The sequence below is a fragment of the Muscardinus avellanarius genome (genome assembly GCF_963383645.1).
Source record: "Muscardinus avellanarius genome assembly, chromosome: 6".
In the NCBI taxonomy this organism is placed as follows: Eukaryota; Metazoa; Chordata; class Mammalia; order Rodentia; family Gliridae; genus Muscardinus; species Muscardinus avellanarius.
Window position 1 is genome coordinate 86,781,901 of NC_137791.1, and position 18,216 is coordinate 86,800,116.

Sequence of the window (18,216 nt, forward strand, 5' to 3'; positions counted from 1 at the left end):
TTATTGGAACATTATAAATATTATACCTGGAATAGAACATGCATATTCTAGCCCTGTAAATGCTTCCTAAGACACGTACCCAGGAACACGTCCCGAGTAAAACTGATAGCAACCATTCTGAAATTAAGAACAGTAGTAGTTCAATAGCTCACGATAATGGCTCTTTGGAACAAGGCAATTAACCACTACATTCAATAAAAACTGCCATGGGACTTTAGGTAGGTAAAGTGTAATTAACTAAATTAGAAGTAATAAAAATGCTACACTTAAACAGTATAAAGATTGTATAGAGATTTGATATACTACAGTGGTTTGTGGTCCATTTGAACTTCTACATACAATTAAAAGACGTTTCCTCTAAAAAGATCAAGGGATTTTTTTTATTAGGGAAAACCACTGCTGCTTGCCAGCTCTTTTCCTAATGAGCTTTAAAATGCCTAGATTGTACATGTGCCAATTGGCCCCATTTTGTCTTGAGGCAGGTGGTTGATGCCATCCACATGACGCTCCTATCTGGATAATAAGGTGCTGCAGTGGAAAGTCACATTGTCCTTTCAAGTTAGCCCAGTTTCCAAATTCTGGCAGCTACTAATTCTCAAGTATGTTCAAAGAAAATAACAGTCAAGCTTGATAGTCAAAGACAAGATACTAAATTAATTCTATCCCTTGCAGTTTTAACCAAGATTAATAAAATAAACAGGGTCTACTTATTCTTGAGGCTAACAATGAAAAATCATTACTTTCACTTGGTGGTTTTATTTTTGATGAAACTCCTAGTAAAAGTTCAAGTTTATACAGAAGCTGTATTATATAATTTGGGCTAAAGTTTCTACAATGTTTATGGAGATTATAAAATTGAGAATAATTTTATTTAAGATTTCTTTAATAAGTAAATTGTCAAAAATGTAGAACATTTAATCACTATAGGTAGAAGAATTTCCTCCATCACTTGTTTTCCAAAATGCTATTCAAACACATAATAATGACTATGTTTGGAGAAATTAATATCTTAAACTATTTTCCAAAAGCTCTGTTACTCACTGCACTCATAACACATCTAACCATAGTGTGTTTTTACAGGAGGCTCTTTGTAGGCAAACTGAATGAAAGGCAGTATGATCATCCTGGAAGGAGCTACGGTAAATCTGTTTCTTTCTTCAGGTAAAATAATGAGTGAGATTTTTATTGTTTAAAATATATGGAACACATACGGAAATTAAAACCAAAGGAGAATCAACAAATTATGCTTATTTTTTAAATTTTATTTTTAAAAGATTTTTTATTATGGTCTATCCTATTACCTTCTATTTTACACACACACACACACACACACACACACACACACACACACACACACACAGAGCGTGTGTTGGGAATTGAACTCAGGGACATTTCCTTATTTTATTTTTTATTTTCAAATAGGGTCTTGCTTAGTAGCTGAGGGTCTTGCTAGGTTGCCAAGGCTGCCCTCAAATCTTCTATCCTCCTGTCTCAGCTGCCCAAGTACTGGGATTACAGGAATACACTACTGCACTTGGCTAACCTCTATTATATTTCAATCTTGTCTAATATTTTAGAGCAGCAAAATATTTCACATGACTAACGTGATAAGACTGATTTTCTACGAGAACACTAATCTGCTTTCAGTGATTTCTATCTGAGAATATCTTTTTGTTGTTGGCATTGTTGCAATTGTGTTTAGTGTCTAGTTTTACTCAAATGGATATTTAAATATGGGTATTAGACTCCTGTTTTATACTCATCTGTACTGACTCAGTGCTGTAGCAATAACTAGAATGTAATACCTGGTATTCAATTAATATTAAAATAAAACTAACCACATTATCATTCAAAATTATATTCTAAGTTTCTAAAGATCAAATAATTAATCCATCTTTTATTTCCTAAAATGTACTCTTTTGATTATTTCACTTTAGTGTATTAAACTTGATATTATGATTCATAAATTCATAGTTGTATGACACTAATAGGAACATGTTTAAGACAACCATAACATTACTTAAGTTTTTTGTTTTGCTAAAAGAAGGAAATATATTAAAGAAAATTGTAAGAGTACTTAGGTGTATTTTTTTGCCAAAAGAGAAAAATAAAAATAGTAATCTCTTTTGTTAATTTTACACAAACTCAGATTCAAAGGTAGCTTTCACAGAACTATTTTAGTGTTTGAGAAACGTGGTATTTTTTAAATGGCAAAGTTTTTAGAACGTTCCACCGTTACTTTTTTAAAAAGATAAATATTTTTATTGTGTGTATTTCCCACAGTTTTGCTATCCATTCATCTGTTGATGGTGATCTGGGTTGGTTCCATATTTTGGCTATTACAAATTGTGCTGCTATGAACATGGGTATGCATATGTTGCTGTATTTCTCTGAATTCAACCCTTTTTGAAAGATACCCAGGAGTGGTATAGCTGGATCATATGGTGGATCTATTCCCACCTTTCTTAGGAATCTCCACACAGATCTCCATAGTGGCTGAACTAGTTTGCACTCCCACCAACAGTGTAAAAGAGTTCCTCCATTGGTGGGGGGGGAGAGAAAACAGGGGCGGGGGGGGAGAGGGCACCAAATATAGTGTAAATGTATACTATTTATGTTCAATAAAAAAATTGTTAAAAATAAAAAATAAAAAAATAAAAAAAAGATAAATATTTTTATTCAAGTAATTTGTCAAAACAACATTTTAGTTCTAAATAAATGCTTCCAATTTAATCCTATACTAAGCCCTTGTGTGTATGTGTATATATGTGCCTGTGTGATTATGTGTTCTTTGAATACAAATAACACTTTATGAGGTAATACTGAAATGAGTGAGATGTCAAAATTAAGTCAGACTCTGGGACCAAGTAAATGCTGAAAATTTATACCAACATAAAATGAAGGCTGTAGAAGAACCATTTATTAATCTTATTTGAAAACAATACTTGGGGACACAATCCAGCTGCTATGATCTGAAAATGCTTAAAATTCCAGTGAACATGTTGGTTTTTGATAAATCACATTTTACTTCATTGTGCTTTTTAAACCTTGAAACTTTTACCTATAGAATTAAGTAAGGAAAAGAATCCTCCAAGTTTCTTAGACCTTGAGAAAGACATAGCACAATGAAATCAAATCTATTCCATGCACTCTATAGATAAATAGAAATGTATCATTTTGTTCTGCTCTGATTTGCATTATACCATTTGCTGTACTCTAATCCCAATATTTATTACATCAAGAATGTGAGACAATCTGCATCCACTCAGCAGTTTCTAATTCCTTTATCATATATAATAAAAAGTAAAAAGAAACAAATTTTTGTTAAAGTAAGTTGATGAAAAATTATAATAATATACTCACAAGGCTCAAAACATGTTATGTGTTCATAAATGATGTTTTGTGTTTGATTTGGTAGAGAAAAGAATTAGACTCTTTGGAAGATTTTTAGTCCCCAAACTGGTAGAAGCCTTAGAAATTTAATACAATTAAATAGGCAAATGCAAAACAATTATTTATGTTTGATTTTCATTCGAATTAATCAAACATAACCTAAATTCCAAAAGTTACTTGAGCATTTTGCATTGAAAACTTCAATGAAAATTACTAAAGTGTATGACATATAAGCATAAAATACACATAAATCTTTTATAGGTTACAAAAAAGAGTAGCTAATTTTTAGAAATATTTTGGAAAGTACACTAGAAGTAATTTTTATGGAAAAATGTACAGGTGATGAAATGAGCATAAACCTTCTGAATTTAAGAAATTTTTGCAAGAATGACACAATTCTGTGCCAGTTCTTCAGCCACTATGGATATCAGTGTGGAGAGTCCTTAGAAAATTGGGAATAGATCCACCATATGATCTGGCTATACCTCTCCTGGGTATTTGTTCAAAAGAAAAAGGTTGAAATCAGAGAACTACAATGACATAGGCACACCCATGTTCATAGCAGCACAATTCGTAATAGCCAAAATTTTGAACCAAACTAGGTCTCCATCAACGGATGAAGGGATTGCAAAATTATGGAAAATACACAAAATGGAATTCTACTCAGCTATATAGAAGAACAAAATTGTGTCATTCACAAGAAGATGGAAAGACCTGGGGAACATTGTGTTAAGTGAGATCAGCCAAGCGCAGAAAGAGAAGGGACTTTACCCCATTATGATGTATAAATACAATGCACTAATAAAAATATATAAAAAAGAAAGAGAAGGGTCTTATGTTTTCTCTAATATGCTCAAACTAGGGAATATTAGGAATACCAGAGGGACTCCAGACAATGGAGGAGAAGCCTTACCATAGCTGGAGTGGAAGAATAGGAGGAAAAGAAGGCTGAGGTTGATTAACTGGAGGAGATACGTTTGAATTTGTGTAAAAATATAAATATAGCATGGGTAACCTGGATACTTATTGTTGGGGGGAAAGGGTAAATGGGGGTTATCAAGCATACTCTGAATGTACGCCATTTTTAATGTGTTCCATATAAAAATAAAAATAAATTATAAAAATAATAACACTCTGTCAATAACCAAGACTTTCTAGTGTATTATGTTGAACAAAGTTCCCCGAAGATGTTCAAAGATAATTTAAAAATATGGTGTTATAAATGAAAAATTACCAAATAGGCACAGTATGCGAATATTTTCTACACTATTACTTGCATGGGTGAAATATGGACACTTTAAAATAATATGCTCAAACAGGTAAAAAATGTGGACATAAAAACCATGTAACCTGTTAAAATGCATATAATTTGAGTAGGTATGTTTATCTCTAAAATCCCAATAACCTACAAATGCAACATTTAAATTTTTCATACCCATAAACATTCAAAACATGGAGCCCTAGAGCACCATTAAAAATAAATTCTTCATCTTTGGCATTTTTGAACATAATATTATGATTAAATTATTTTACATTGAAAAGATAATTTTTATTCAAGATTCATCATTAATATGAGTTTCAAAATTTAAAAAATGCACTCTAGTTTCTTTTTACTAAAAGTCTAATTTATATTTGTTATTCTTTGAATTTAATTCCATAGTCCTTCATAAAATAGATTTTATAAAGTTTATAGATTGTTAAAACCTGCTAAGTGGATTACTCTGAAAATAATCATGAAGTAATTATCTTAAATTTAATCACAACAGATGTTTAGATAATTAATAAAGATGTATAAACCTAAATGTAACATGTTGTGTATTTCTGTGTTTACTGTTTTATTGTTCCACATATTTTACACATTTATATTCCCTTAGTAAATATATTTAAATTGTTTAAAAGTCTGTTGTGTGTATTTTTTCCAAATTATTAGATATATAAAATTGAGGAAAGGCCTCAACTTTAAAATTTGTTGCCATTATCTTGAACTCCCCAGGTTAAAGAACTGTAGGAAATAAACATATGTTCTCTATAAATTAGTCAGTCTAAGAAGTTTCATAACAATAGCATAAATGTATTTACAGATACCTGTGTAATGTATAGGAGTAAAGAATGTATAGGACTTTTTATTTCTATTTATTTATTTATTTATTTATTTATTTATTGGTGGTACTGGGGTTCCTGGAAGCTCTTCTACCTCTGGGGTACACTCCCAGACCTATTTTTTATATTTTTTATGTGGAAACAGTCTCTTACGCCAGCGAGACTGGCTCTGAACCAGCGTGATCCTCCTGTCTCCGCCTCCCAAGCGCAGGAATTACAAGGACTTTTTAATTTAAGATAAATTATAAATTTGAGATGACTTGTCAAGGTTTTAAGATGGAAACTATGATAATGGTGACAGAAATTATAGAAAGAAATTGTGGTACTTCAGTTAAGATGATAGTTTTGTTTATGTGTTAATTGGAAATTAAACTACTTAATGCACATGAATATAAATGATGTTAAGTTGTTCTTGATATTATTGTATGGCCATATTTTCATGGAACTAAAAGAATTAAAAATGTATTATTTTCTGCCTGTCATTCCTGTATTAGGAGGCTGAAATAGGATCACAAGTTCAAGACAAGATTCAAAAACTTAGTGAACCTCTTAGCAACCTAGTGAGACCTGTTTTAAAACAAAATTTAAAAAATAAAATGACTTGGTATATAACTGGAAGTTCAATCTCCTATACCACCATCCACCACATGTACATATGTATATATTTATATGTATACATAAGTATATATTATTCTTATATATTATATTAGGGTATATATTATATAACACATATAACATATGTTACAATATATATTAGAATGCAAAAGTAGGACAAATTAAAAATTATAGGTACATATGTCTAATTTTATACTTACATATATACATGTACATACTTATATTCAGAACTTCACTGAAACAAGAAATACAGCATAGAAGACAGATTAAATGTATGTTAACACGTTTTAATTTATCTATATATAAACATATATTCACATATACACCACACATATATAAAAAGAGATAAACAAAAATATAGGCAAGATATAAAAAATTCACTTCACAAAAGAGTATCAAAATGGTTAATCATATTTCTTTCTTTCTTTCTTTCTTTCTTTCTTTCTTTCTTTCTTTCTTCCTTTCTTCCTTTCTTCTTTTTCTTTCTCTTTCTATCTCTTTCTTTTTTCTTTCTTCTTTTGTGATACTGGGGATTGAACCCAGGGGTACTCAACCTTTGAACTATAACCCCTGCCCCCCGCTCAACTTCATTTTTTTGTTTTGAAAGACAGTTTCACTAAATTACAGTGTGTTGCCCTAGAACCTATAATCCTCCTATCTCAGCCTTCCAATTCCTGGGATTACAATTTTGCATAAACATACCTGTTTATTAATTCCTTCTGAAAATCTAATTACATGTATAATTCAACTGACTCAAATTTCTAAGGTATGACTTTGTTTCCAAACAATGTTTTCTTTCTGTACTACAGATTAGATAATATTTATTATCTATGATCAAGCTCACTGCACTTCTTTAGAAATCATCAATGTGTTAAGATCTAATTAATTTTTTAAAAATTAGATTTGCATTTCTGTTTTAGAGATATTTTGTTTTGTATTGTTGTCATATATCTACTGAGTATTTCTATTTGTTCTTTCATTATGCTCACTAATTAATTTGTATATATTTATGATTGCCTCAGATCATTGTCTAAATAGGCAACCACTTCTGAACATGATAATAACAAGGATGAAATATATACTGCAGCCTGAAAAATAAACTCACCAAAATATGTATAAAGTAGAAATTCCCGAACTCTGGGAAAGAGGAGATTAATAATAGCTTAAACCTTCACAAGAAAGAAGCATCACCTAACTTAAGCCAACTGAACACAACTACATGGGAAAGGAGAACTCTCAAACTGTGAATTTTCTTTATGGGGATGTCCTCCAAGGCAGGCAGTCATCTGCCTCAAGACTCTGGCCTGTTCTCTGTACCTATTTTGTAACAGTGCTGTCAGGATAAACTGCCTCAACTCAGATGTTATCTAACATTCTTGAAACTTGCATTTGACACTAATTAAACAAAAGTGAAGGTAGTCATTCCTGGGGAAGCTGGTTAAATGGGACCATTCAAAACCTATAGACACAAAAAGTCACCAGTCATTACATTTATGTATGTCACAAGATGAAGAGGTAAGATTTTTAAATCAGATGAAAAAAAATATTCAGTTTTTTTCTATGAAAATCCATTTTAAAAAGTAAATTCACAATGTACTAAGCTTACATTAAACTAAAGGAAACTAGAGAGCCTTGATTAATATCAGACAAAGTAAATTTGAACAGGAATTTTACCATGGATTAAAAAAAAACTTCATCATGATGAAAGGAGCAATTTATCAGGAGGAACTGATAACCCTAAAGGTCTATACATATAGAATAGAGATTTGAAGTTCATGAAGCACAAACTGACAGAGTTACATAGATACATAGACCAATACACAATACTAATCAGAGATTTCAACATGCCTACCTCAATAATTCATGAAACAGATAAATATTCAGTAAATATGTAGGCTAAACAACACTATACACCAACTATACTGAAGCAAAATTTATAGAGTGCTTCACATAAAAAGAACATGAATCTATTCTATTCTACTCCACACTAGACAATTGCTAAGACAGACTACTTACTGGGTAATAAATGTTTTGTCAATAAATTTAAAATAATTAAAGCCATAAAATATATTCTCTGACCACAATATAATTAACTGAGAAATCAACAGCAGAAAGATCTATGCAAAATTCAGTAGTATTTGGAAAGCAAATAATACACTTCTAAATAACTGACATGTATTAGTTCTCTAAGGCTACGATGTAATCCTTAGAGAAAAGACAAAAAAACCACAATATTCTTGAAGTGTCCCTCTTCATTCCCAAGAACCTATCCAACTTAAAGGAAAAATGAGATGGAATCTGGGCCAGAATGTCTAGGTAAATATTATCACAAAGGATACAAGTTTTCACATATGCTGGAAATTACAGATAGCCAGTGGTAGCCAAGAAAAGCTGCCATTTTACAAACACACCAAGTTTCTAGACACTTTACCCATACAATGAAGAAAGGTAAGCTAAACTAATGGCATCACTCCTGCTTCCCCAATCTAGTAACCTCATTGAAAAAACCTCACTTTCTGTGGTGACTGGTGTAGAATTGGGGGTCATAGAATGATAAATGTCACTTGGCCATCCATCTGCCACTGGACTTGGTGTTGAAAGGGATGGGCACATTGTTTTCTAAAGTGAAGTCATGAAGAGCCTGTGTATTACTTGGTGACGCACAGTGAGGTAGAGAGACACTATCAGTCTAGCCTCTTTGCCACTGGACCTTACTCAAAATATTTTTTTTAAATTAAGATATTTTAAAGTTTAAGTAAGTATAGGATGTATTTTGTGTGAAGTTAAAAATCAAGCAAAATTATTCATGGCTTTAGGAATCAGTAGTGATTTTTTTTTGAGGCTGAAGGAGGATATGGTTGGTTAAAGTATGTTTGTGGCTTAATGTTTTATTTCTGAACCTTGATAGTGGTTACACAGATATGTTCATTTTAGAGTAATTTCTTGAAGTGAATTACTTTTACATTTGTAGCATTTTGTATATAAGCAAAATTGTATTGTTAAAAACTATTTAGATCTCATTCAACAACTAGTTGGAAAACAGTCCTCTGAACCAAGCACTGCACAGTACTTTACCTGTTTTCTTGGCATGTTTAATAGTATGTGACTACATAAAATGCTTTCCTCAATATTTATCAAAAATCTGCACATCTGTTTGAATTAATATAATTCAGTATTATTATACACAATGATATTAAGTCTCTTTTTTACTCAGAAAATTTTGGTATTGACTGTACATAAATAAATGTAAAGGAGAAAATAAGTCAACAATGTTGCCCAGTGTAGTAAGTGACAAACAGAAGCAGCAAAGTACAGTTAGAGAGTAGACTAGCTGAGTGTGTTGGCACACACCTGTAATCCTAGTACTTGGGAGGCCAAGACAGGAAAATTGAGGGTTCAAGATAATTGCTGGCTAACAGTAGACACTATTTCAAAATAAAATAGGATTGGTGGTGTAATTCAGTTTTAAAATGCCCCCGGTTTCAACTTTCAGCAACACAACACACACACCCCACACACAAACATACACTCACTCAAATAAAAGTTATTCTGAGAAGGCTTTTTTTTGCATAGGAATTAAAGCCTATATTTACCAATAAATCATAGATAATATGCAAATGAATTGCAGAAATGGTAATATCACAGCTTTCTCTGGGGAACAATATAATTTTTCTACATAGCTCATAAGAACATAATAAACTTTGGTGGAGAGACTATATGCTGACAGAAAATGCCACAATTTGAACATATGCTCTAAATGTACATCTAACATTAATGGCAATGACAACAATAATACTGTGTAAATTATTTCTCAAAGTTGTCTTAAAATGGAGATACTATTATCTCCATATTACAGATGTGGAAATTGAAGCTTAGAGAAATAAAGCAACATGACTATAATTTTTATCTGCGTCTTTTTGACATTAGAAACTTTGTTATTCCACATATTATCTTCTATTGAAATTTGAAAACTAAGGGCACATATTTGTTTATATTCTATATGTATTTTAGTGTGGCTATTTAAATTTTAGAAATAGCAGTAGAAAATATATTTAGAATTTTATTGTCTTTGAACAAACTTGAATGAAAGATTAAGTGATCAGAGTATTTTTTGCATCATCTCTCATGCAAAAATCAGCAGAAAATGAACTACTAAAAAAAAGAATTATTTCATTTAAACTGCTTACTGAGGCATAAGTTTCTATCAAAGTGTGTGTGTGTGTGTGTGTGTGTGTGTGTGTGTGTGTGTGTGTCTGTGTGGGTGTGTGTCTGTGTTACTGCAGATGGAAATAAAGGGTCATATACCTCCAAATATTTTATTTTTTATTTGGAAACAGGGTTTCAAGAAGTTCCTGAGGGCCTCACTGAGTTGCTGAGGCTGGCTTCAAATCTGCAATCATCCTTTCTCAGTCTCCTGAGTACTGGGGTTATAATCATGCAACACCATGACTGCCTATAAATTTATCAAGTTTTTCTGAGTATTTTATATTTAGACTTAAGTCCTACTTTTATTATTTGAAGATACTTTCACTACTTTGAGTCTAAAATTTTACTTTGTTTTTAAATGATAGACATTAATAACATTAATGTTACACTACTGCCATCTTGTGAGTACTTGAGATTTGTATTTTCTTTGAATAAGCCATTTACCAAATGGTATAAACTGAAAGATTGTAGAGACTGGTAAATTATCTCCGAAGATTATCATGTATACTGCAATGTTCAATGTTTCTTTGTAATAATGAATTGTGCTTAGTTAAGAATAGTTTAAATAATTTTACATGGAATCAGCCTTAGGAATTTATCTCCTCAATATATTTTATTTAGTTTCAATTATCATACAAAACAAATTAGCCTAAGATAATATATGGTACATATGACTTTCATGTACATAATCAACATTTTGAAGAATAAACTTCACAAAAATAATTAAGTACTATTTTTCTCAGTTTTTCTAGTTGCCTTGCAAATAGATGAATCCTAGATGAATCCAATTAAAAAATTATTAGTGATGATGTCAAATTATTTATTTTCAGATAATGTAATTTAGTATGCTAAATTATAAAGTTTTTTGGAAACCAGTTATGTGAATTGTGCATATAATATTGAAACACATAATTGGTTTCATACATGGCTATTAAGAAACAATAATGCAATACCCTTCCTGATCACTCAAAAAATCCTATTAACTCTTGAAATATTTGAACTGCATTCAATTAATAAAAAATTGTAATTTAGAGCTTAAAATTTCCAGTAATATTTACTTTAATATATTCCAAATTTGAATGGGAAATATGTCTTCTATACTTATATGTTTCACAACATAACATGCTTTACTTAAGTGATGTGTGCATGTATACCTCTACCTCTTGTATCCCATTAAGATGTAAGACTACAATACACCAATAAAATGTTTTTAAAAATAAATAAATATAAAGTGTATGTTGACAAAATCAGTATACTAATACTATATATGAGTATATATACAAAAATTGGCAAATATGCATTAGTATTCATTAGTTTACCAGTATGTAACACATATCAATAGCTAGTATACTAATGCATACTAATGCATTACATACTACTATAATAATATATACTAGTATTTTATTAGTATATGTAATACCAAATGAAACAAAATATGGAAATCATTTTATATATCTGTAGTATTTGACAAGACTAACACAGTAATTAAGAAATCTGAATTTTAATTTTTTTAATATTTGGTCATAAGTCCCAAAAATTTGTTAGAATAATTTTTGATTATCATAAAAGTAATGATATTAATTATACTAACAAAGTATCAGCTTTATTTGTTATAAATTATTTTGTGTATTAAAATCAATTATAGTTTACACATCAGTTTTTAACCCATAAATTGTGTTTGGTTCAAATACAAATATTTTTTAAAAAGTGATCTTAATCCATAAGTAAAATAAGAGGCTTTAGAATATAAATTGAATTTAGTTTGTGATTGGAGTAACAATATTCTTTACAATAGAGAAATGACTCAGTAGTTAAGTATATCTATCTGATAGTCACATTGTGATAAGAAAAAGAAAGTATATAGAAGATATAATGAAGGAAAAGAAAGATGAGAGAAAGAAAAAAACAGTAGCACTTTAAAATCTTTAACATCTTTAATGAGTAACCTCATTACTTTTTTGCAATTTGAAAAAAAATAATTGAACTGCTTTTATGTGTCTCAGTAGTTCTCAAAATTATTAAGAAAATAAACACACTTTTGTTTTATAAGGACAATTCTTTTTGTTTGTTTTTTAGAAAAAAAACTGAATGGCAGGAGAGATGGCATCTATAGACATGTTACCCAGTAGAGGTACATCAGAGAGATAAATCCATTTTCTTCTTTTTGGCAGTACTGGGATTGAACCCAGGGAAATCCTACCTCTGAGCTATACCCCAGCCTTATTTATTATTATTAAATTACAGTACATATGCTTGTCTGGGGTAGGTTTCTATAAATCAGCTCTGAGTACAATGACTTTAGAGAGAAAAGGAAAGCCAAGTCAATGTATGGCATTTTAAGTGAGTAGAACAAAAGTGAACATAAGACTTAAAATGGTACTGTTATTGGAAAAGTTGAGAAAATTGTCATCCAATTTCTTCTTCAGAGTGGACACCAGGAGTGGTTTACAATGATATGCCTAAGTACAAAATTGGGATACAAAAGAAACTCCAGAAGATAAGAAGAATTCCCAGGAAAGCCACTGAGGAGATTTAAAGGTACAGGTGGAAGAAGACTTAGGTACACTAAAAAAATACTGCCATAGACTATGTGTCTACATGTGAATATAAACCAATATCAATCTAGGTACTCTGTATTGGAAGGGAGGTTATAGGGAAGGAGGTCACCAAGAGCGTGTGCATGTATGTCATTGTCAACATGATTTATCTTATGATGTGAGACTATAATGCACCAATAAAAGCATAAAAAATGTTTTTCTTTTTACCATGTAGGTTCCTTCTTGTTCTGTTAATTTAGCTCATTTCAATTTTTCTATTAGGCTATAAAAATAATCAGTGTATGCTTCTGTCTCTTTTATTGAACATTCTTAGAATAAAAGTTTCTGAAAAAGTCTGAATAGAGTTTTAAAGATGATTACATTTTTAAATTTTAAAAAAGAAATGTAAAAAATGGACTAACATTTAATTGGTAACATAACATAATATTAAAACACTGATATCTTACCTTGAAACATCCAAGAAACAAACAATAGTTGGAAAGAGCATCAGAGCATGGATGTATTTGATAGTCAACAAGTAAAATTTATTTGTCAATCAAGAGGGAAAACTGAAAATTTTAACCTTTGTTTACTTATAGTTGGCAATTAAATAGCCAGTTCTTCTTTATGTTGTATCAAATATTTCATATGATATTTCAAATAAATTCTTGTAAAAATGAAATTTTGTCATTTGCAGCTGAAGGGACTGAAGGATTTGTGACCATGACCTACTTTTCCTTATAAAATGAACATTCCTGACTTTCATTCATTTTGCTATCGTATTGTAAAAAACTAACAGATTCTATGGAAAAAAAAGTCATTTAAACAAATAGCATTTTCAATGCAGCCTATCCTAATCACTGCTTCTCAGTTTCCTACTGACTTGTTTTCACTAATTTAAGCAATTTCCAAAGAATCCCATTTATCTGCAGCAATAACTCCATGTTAATAGACACTTTCTCTAACCCTTGGATCTGTTTCTCACTATATGAAAACCCCAGGTTGGTGCTTTGGCTTCTAAAATTACAGGCAGGGACTAGAAAATGCATGGAAGAGTTAAGTCATACAAGATGGAGTTTATTCTCATTAGAGTCATTGAAACTATCTGGAAACATTTGAATTAAGCAAAAATTCTTTTTAGAGTAAATTACAGAACTTATTACTATTCTTATGATTGAGTAGGTCGATGAGTTTTAACTATGCTCAGCTGCCTGATAACTTCCTCCAATGAAATTATATCTTTTTTTTTTTTTGCAAAGGGCTTGAAATTACTTCCAGTAATATGTGAGGCTCATCAGTTTCTATTTATACTCCTTTAATATTTAAGCCTGAGATGGGCATCAGTGCACTGAGCCTTCCAGCGACTCAAAATCTCATTTACATGTTGACTCAACCTGGAATGGCATTTGTAATAATGTTCCACAGACCTTTACGGTCTTTATAAAACTCCGTAATAATATACCGGCATTTGTTTGTATGGGAGGCTGCACTTCATGTTATTTTAATTATTGCTGTATTTTATTGGCTTTTTAATTACCAAAGGGCATAGTGTTGGATATGTCATGGTTCTTTATCAAAAATGGAAAAAAAAAACATTGCAGTGATTATCGTTGTTACTCCAACATTGCAGACTTGAGTTTGTAATAGAACTTGCTACCTCCATTATTATAAAAAATTTTTGATAAACCATTATGGCCACTGCAACTACTTCAATCTTACTTTTTTCAATATATTTTATTAAAATGTTTGCTCTTAAGTAATAAATTATTTTATTTGATTTTTATTCTGTGGGGAATATTACAGTGATCACAAAGCTAATGGCATAAAATAACAATAAATAAAATAGTCATTTATGCATGATGTACCTAGACTTTTGAAAGATTTTCTATAATGTGATTTTACTACTAATTACATAGATCAATAAAGATGTTAGCCTTAAATTTTGGGGGATATAATTAGTGTGGCAGTAAAAATCTAAAGAAAAATAGCAAAATAGCTTCCCCAAAAAGGCAAATTAAGTGATTAAATTAATCCTCATTTAGAGCATCAGTATTATTTACTGCTCAATATTTACCTTAGATATATAAAGCACATAAAGAACTATAGTTTCCATTAGGATAATATTTCTAACATTTTTACTTATAGCACTTCATATAAAAATATGTATTTGGAAAACAGGATTATTGTCTCTCCATCTCTTCTCCTTCTTCTTCTTCTTCTTCTTCTTCTTCTTCTTCTTCTTCTTCTTCTTCTTCTTCTTCTTCTCTCTCTCTCCTCTCTCTCTCTCTCTCTCTCTCTCTCTCTCTCTCTCTCTCTCTCTCTCACACACACACACACACACACACATATACACACATCACACACATACACACACACAAGCACAGAAGGAATAGGCATCTAACAATAATAGTGCCACAAAACAATATAGAATATTGAGACATTCTGTGTTAACACAAAGTTGTATTTCACAGGAAGTGATTCTGGAGATAAACTTAACTAGAACTATCCCTTTGTAGCACTTGAAAATAAACACTAAATTTTATAAAGGCTATCACAAGTACTCCGACTTAAAATACCAAATATTACAAGCAGAATACATTAATCAGAAGCCTTCCTTTTCTTTTCTGTCTGCACTATGAAATTCCATAAGTGAATACTGAGGATTTTGAGCTAATTGACACTGTTATTAGAAGTCTATATATTACAGCTTCAGTGGATTTTTGATTAATTGAAACATCAATCATTATAATATGCTCTTTTTACTCTGGTGATATTCTTTTTAATAGTTATATTCTTTTTAAATATAAACATCGCCACTGAAGATTTTTCATGATTAGTATTTATGTAATGCAATTATTAATCCTCTTATTTTAATGTACCTCCATTTTTATTTTGAAAGTGGATCTCTAATATGGCCCATAGCACCAAATTATCAAAGTAGACAACGGTCTTATCCCTGGAGAAAGGTTGTACTTGTTAAAAATACTTTTGGAAAGCCAGGAAGTTGAGGAAATGGGATTTGGACCATTGAAAAAAATTTATTGCTGCATTGTTGTCATACATCTTAATGGGGTACATGATGGTAGAGGAATTCATGCACACATCACTCATATAGCCCTTCCCCAATTCCCACCCCATTCCCTCCCCACTCTTTCCTTCTTGTGTTTGGCTTACTGATTGCATCTGATATTTTCATAAATTTAAATCATGCACATTAGGAAATTTCACTCTTTCCCCTCCCATTTCCCTCATTTAGGTTGCCTTATTTGCTCATCTATGGTTTCTCATTCTTCTTCTAGAGTTCCTTCCATGGGCCTTTTTCTTTTTAGTTTCCACATGTTAGGAAGAACATCCGATTTCTTACTCTTTTCACTGACTAATCTCAATAATGTTCTCCAGTTCAATCCATTTCCCTGAAAATGACATAATTTTGTTTTCCTATGACTAAGCAAAATTTTATTGTGTACATATCCTATAGATTTGCAATCCATTCATCTATTGACCTATATCTTGCATTGTTTCATAGTTTGGCACTTGTGAATTGTGCAGCTTTGAAAATGGATGCCCATATATTAGTTTAGTAATTTGGTTTTAATTTTTTGTGTAGATACCCAGAAGTGTTATTTCTGGATCATATTGTAGGCTCATACCTACTATGTGGAAAAAAGAAGATGCTGAAACAAACCCACATACTTAGAGCCAATTGATTTTTTTTTTTTTTACAAAGGGTCCAAAAACATACACTGGGGAAAAAAAGATAGCCTCTTTAATAAATGCTGTTGGCAAAACTGCCATTTGCTAGAAAATGGAAAAACAAAACAAAACACTTTCACACCCTGCACAAGAATCAATTCAAGGTGGATCAAAGACTTGGAAATCAGACCAGAGACCTTGTAGCTTCTTGAAGAGGGCATAGGTCCAACACTTTAACACATAGGAAAAGGTAAAAAAACTTTCTTAACAAAACCCCAAAGGCACAAGAAATTAAACAGCAGATCAATATGTGGAATTGCATTAAATTAAAGAAGCTTCTGTACAGCAAAGGAAACTATCAAGAACCTCAACAGAGAGCCAACAGAATGGAAAAAAAATTGTCAATTATTTCTCCAAATAAAGACTAATATCTAGAATTTACAGAGAAATAAAGAAACTCACCAATATGAAAAAATCCAATAAAAATGGGCAAGTGAACTAAATAAACACTTGACAAAAAAAGAAATTCCAATGGCCAATAAATGTATAAAAATACTCAACATCATTATCAATCAGAGAGATGCAAATCAAGAATACCCTGGGATTTTACCTATAAAATTTTCTACTGCCATTATGTTAGTTCTTTGTTATTCACTTTGCTTTTTTATCTTATAAACATTATCATTTTTCTTTAAATATATGTGACTTTTAAAAATACTTTTTCTGCAAGAAGATATTATTTCTGATCCACATATCTCAAATTTCTGGTGTTCTTTACTCTTCATGTAAATTTAAGTATTCAACTTTATTTACCATTTTCTTTCAGCTTATAATTTTTTCTCAATATTTTTGTACCACCACACCCAGCTCTATGCACTTCTTCTCTCTCTCTCTCTCTCTCTCTCTCTCTCTCTCTCTCTCTCTCTCTCTCTCTCTCTCTCTCTCCCTCTCTCTCTCCCCTTCTCCATCCTCTCCCTCGCCCTCTGCCTCTTAATATTGTCTCAAAGGTTACTGGGATTTTCAAAACTTTACTTAAGTAATTTTATTCTTGTTCTATGTTCAAATTTGGATAATTTCTCATGCTACATCCTCATTGTTTACTAGCATTTTCTTTATATGTAATATTCTGTAAGTCAATCCTGTGACTATTTCATTACCAATCAGTTACAGAAATTTTAGTTAAATCTCTTAGGTCCATTTATTCCATTTATTAATTGACTTTCTCACACATCCACTCATTATACAAAACTTTTGCTTTGAACACTTGAACATACACAGAGTCCTTGAATTACAATGGTTCTTACAATTTCTCAGCTTCACAGTGATAAGAAATTAAATTCTTTCAATATCAACTATATTTTAAATTTTGAATTTTGATGGTTTTCTAAGCTAGTGAAATGTGGTTTAATGCTCTTTTCTTAATGTGGGCAGTAGCAGGAAGCCTCAATTTCCAGTCAACTCTGTGAGCTCAAAGTTAACGATAGTCTTCAGTGTCCTTTGTTGTTAAGCAATGATGTTCTGTATTTGTATGCCTAAAGTTTATTGTATTTGAGTTTATGGTGAACGAAGTGTTGCTCAATTTTGAGAGTCTGGATTGTATTATCTTTCTTTAACAAATTTGAGTTTTGTTATAGCAGCTGGTTAACTAACTAGCTGTTTATTTTGATTCTGT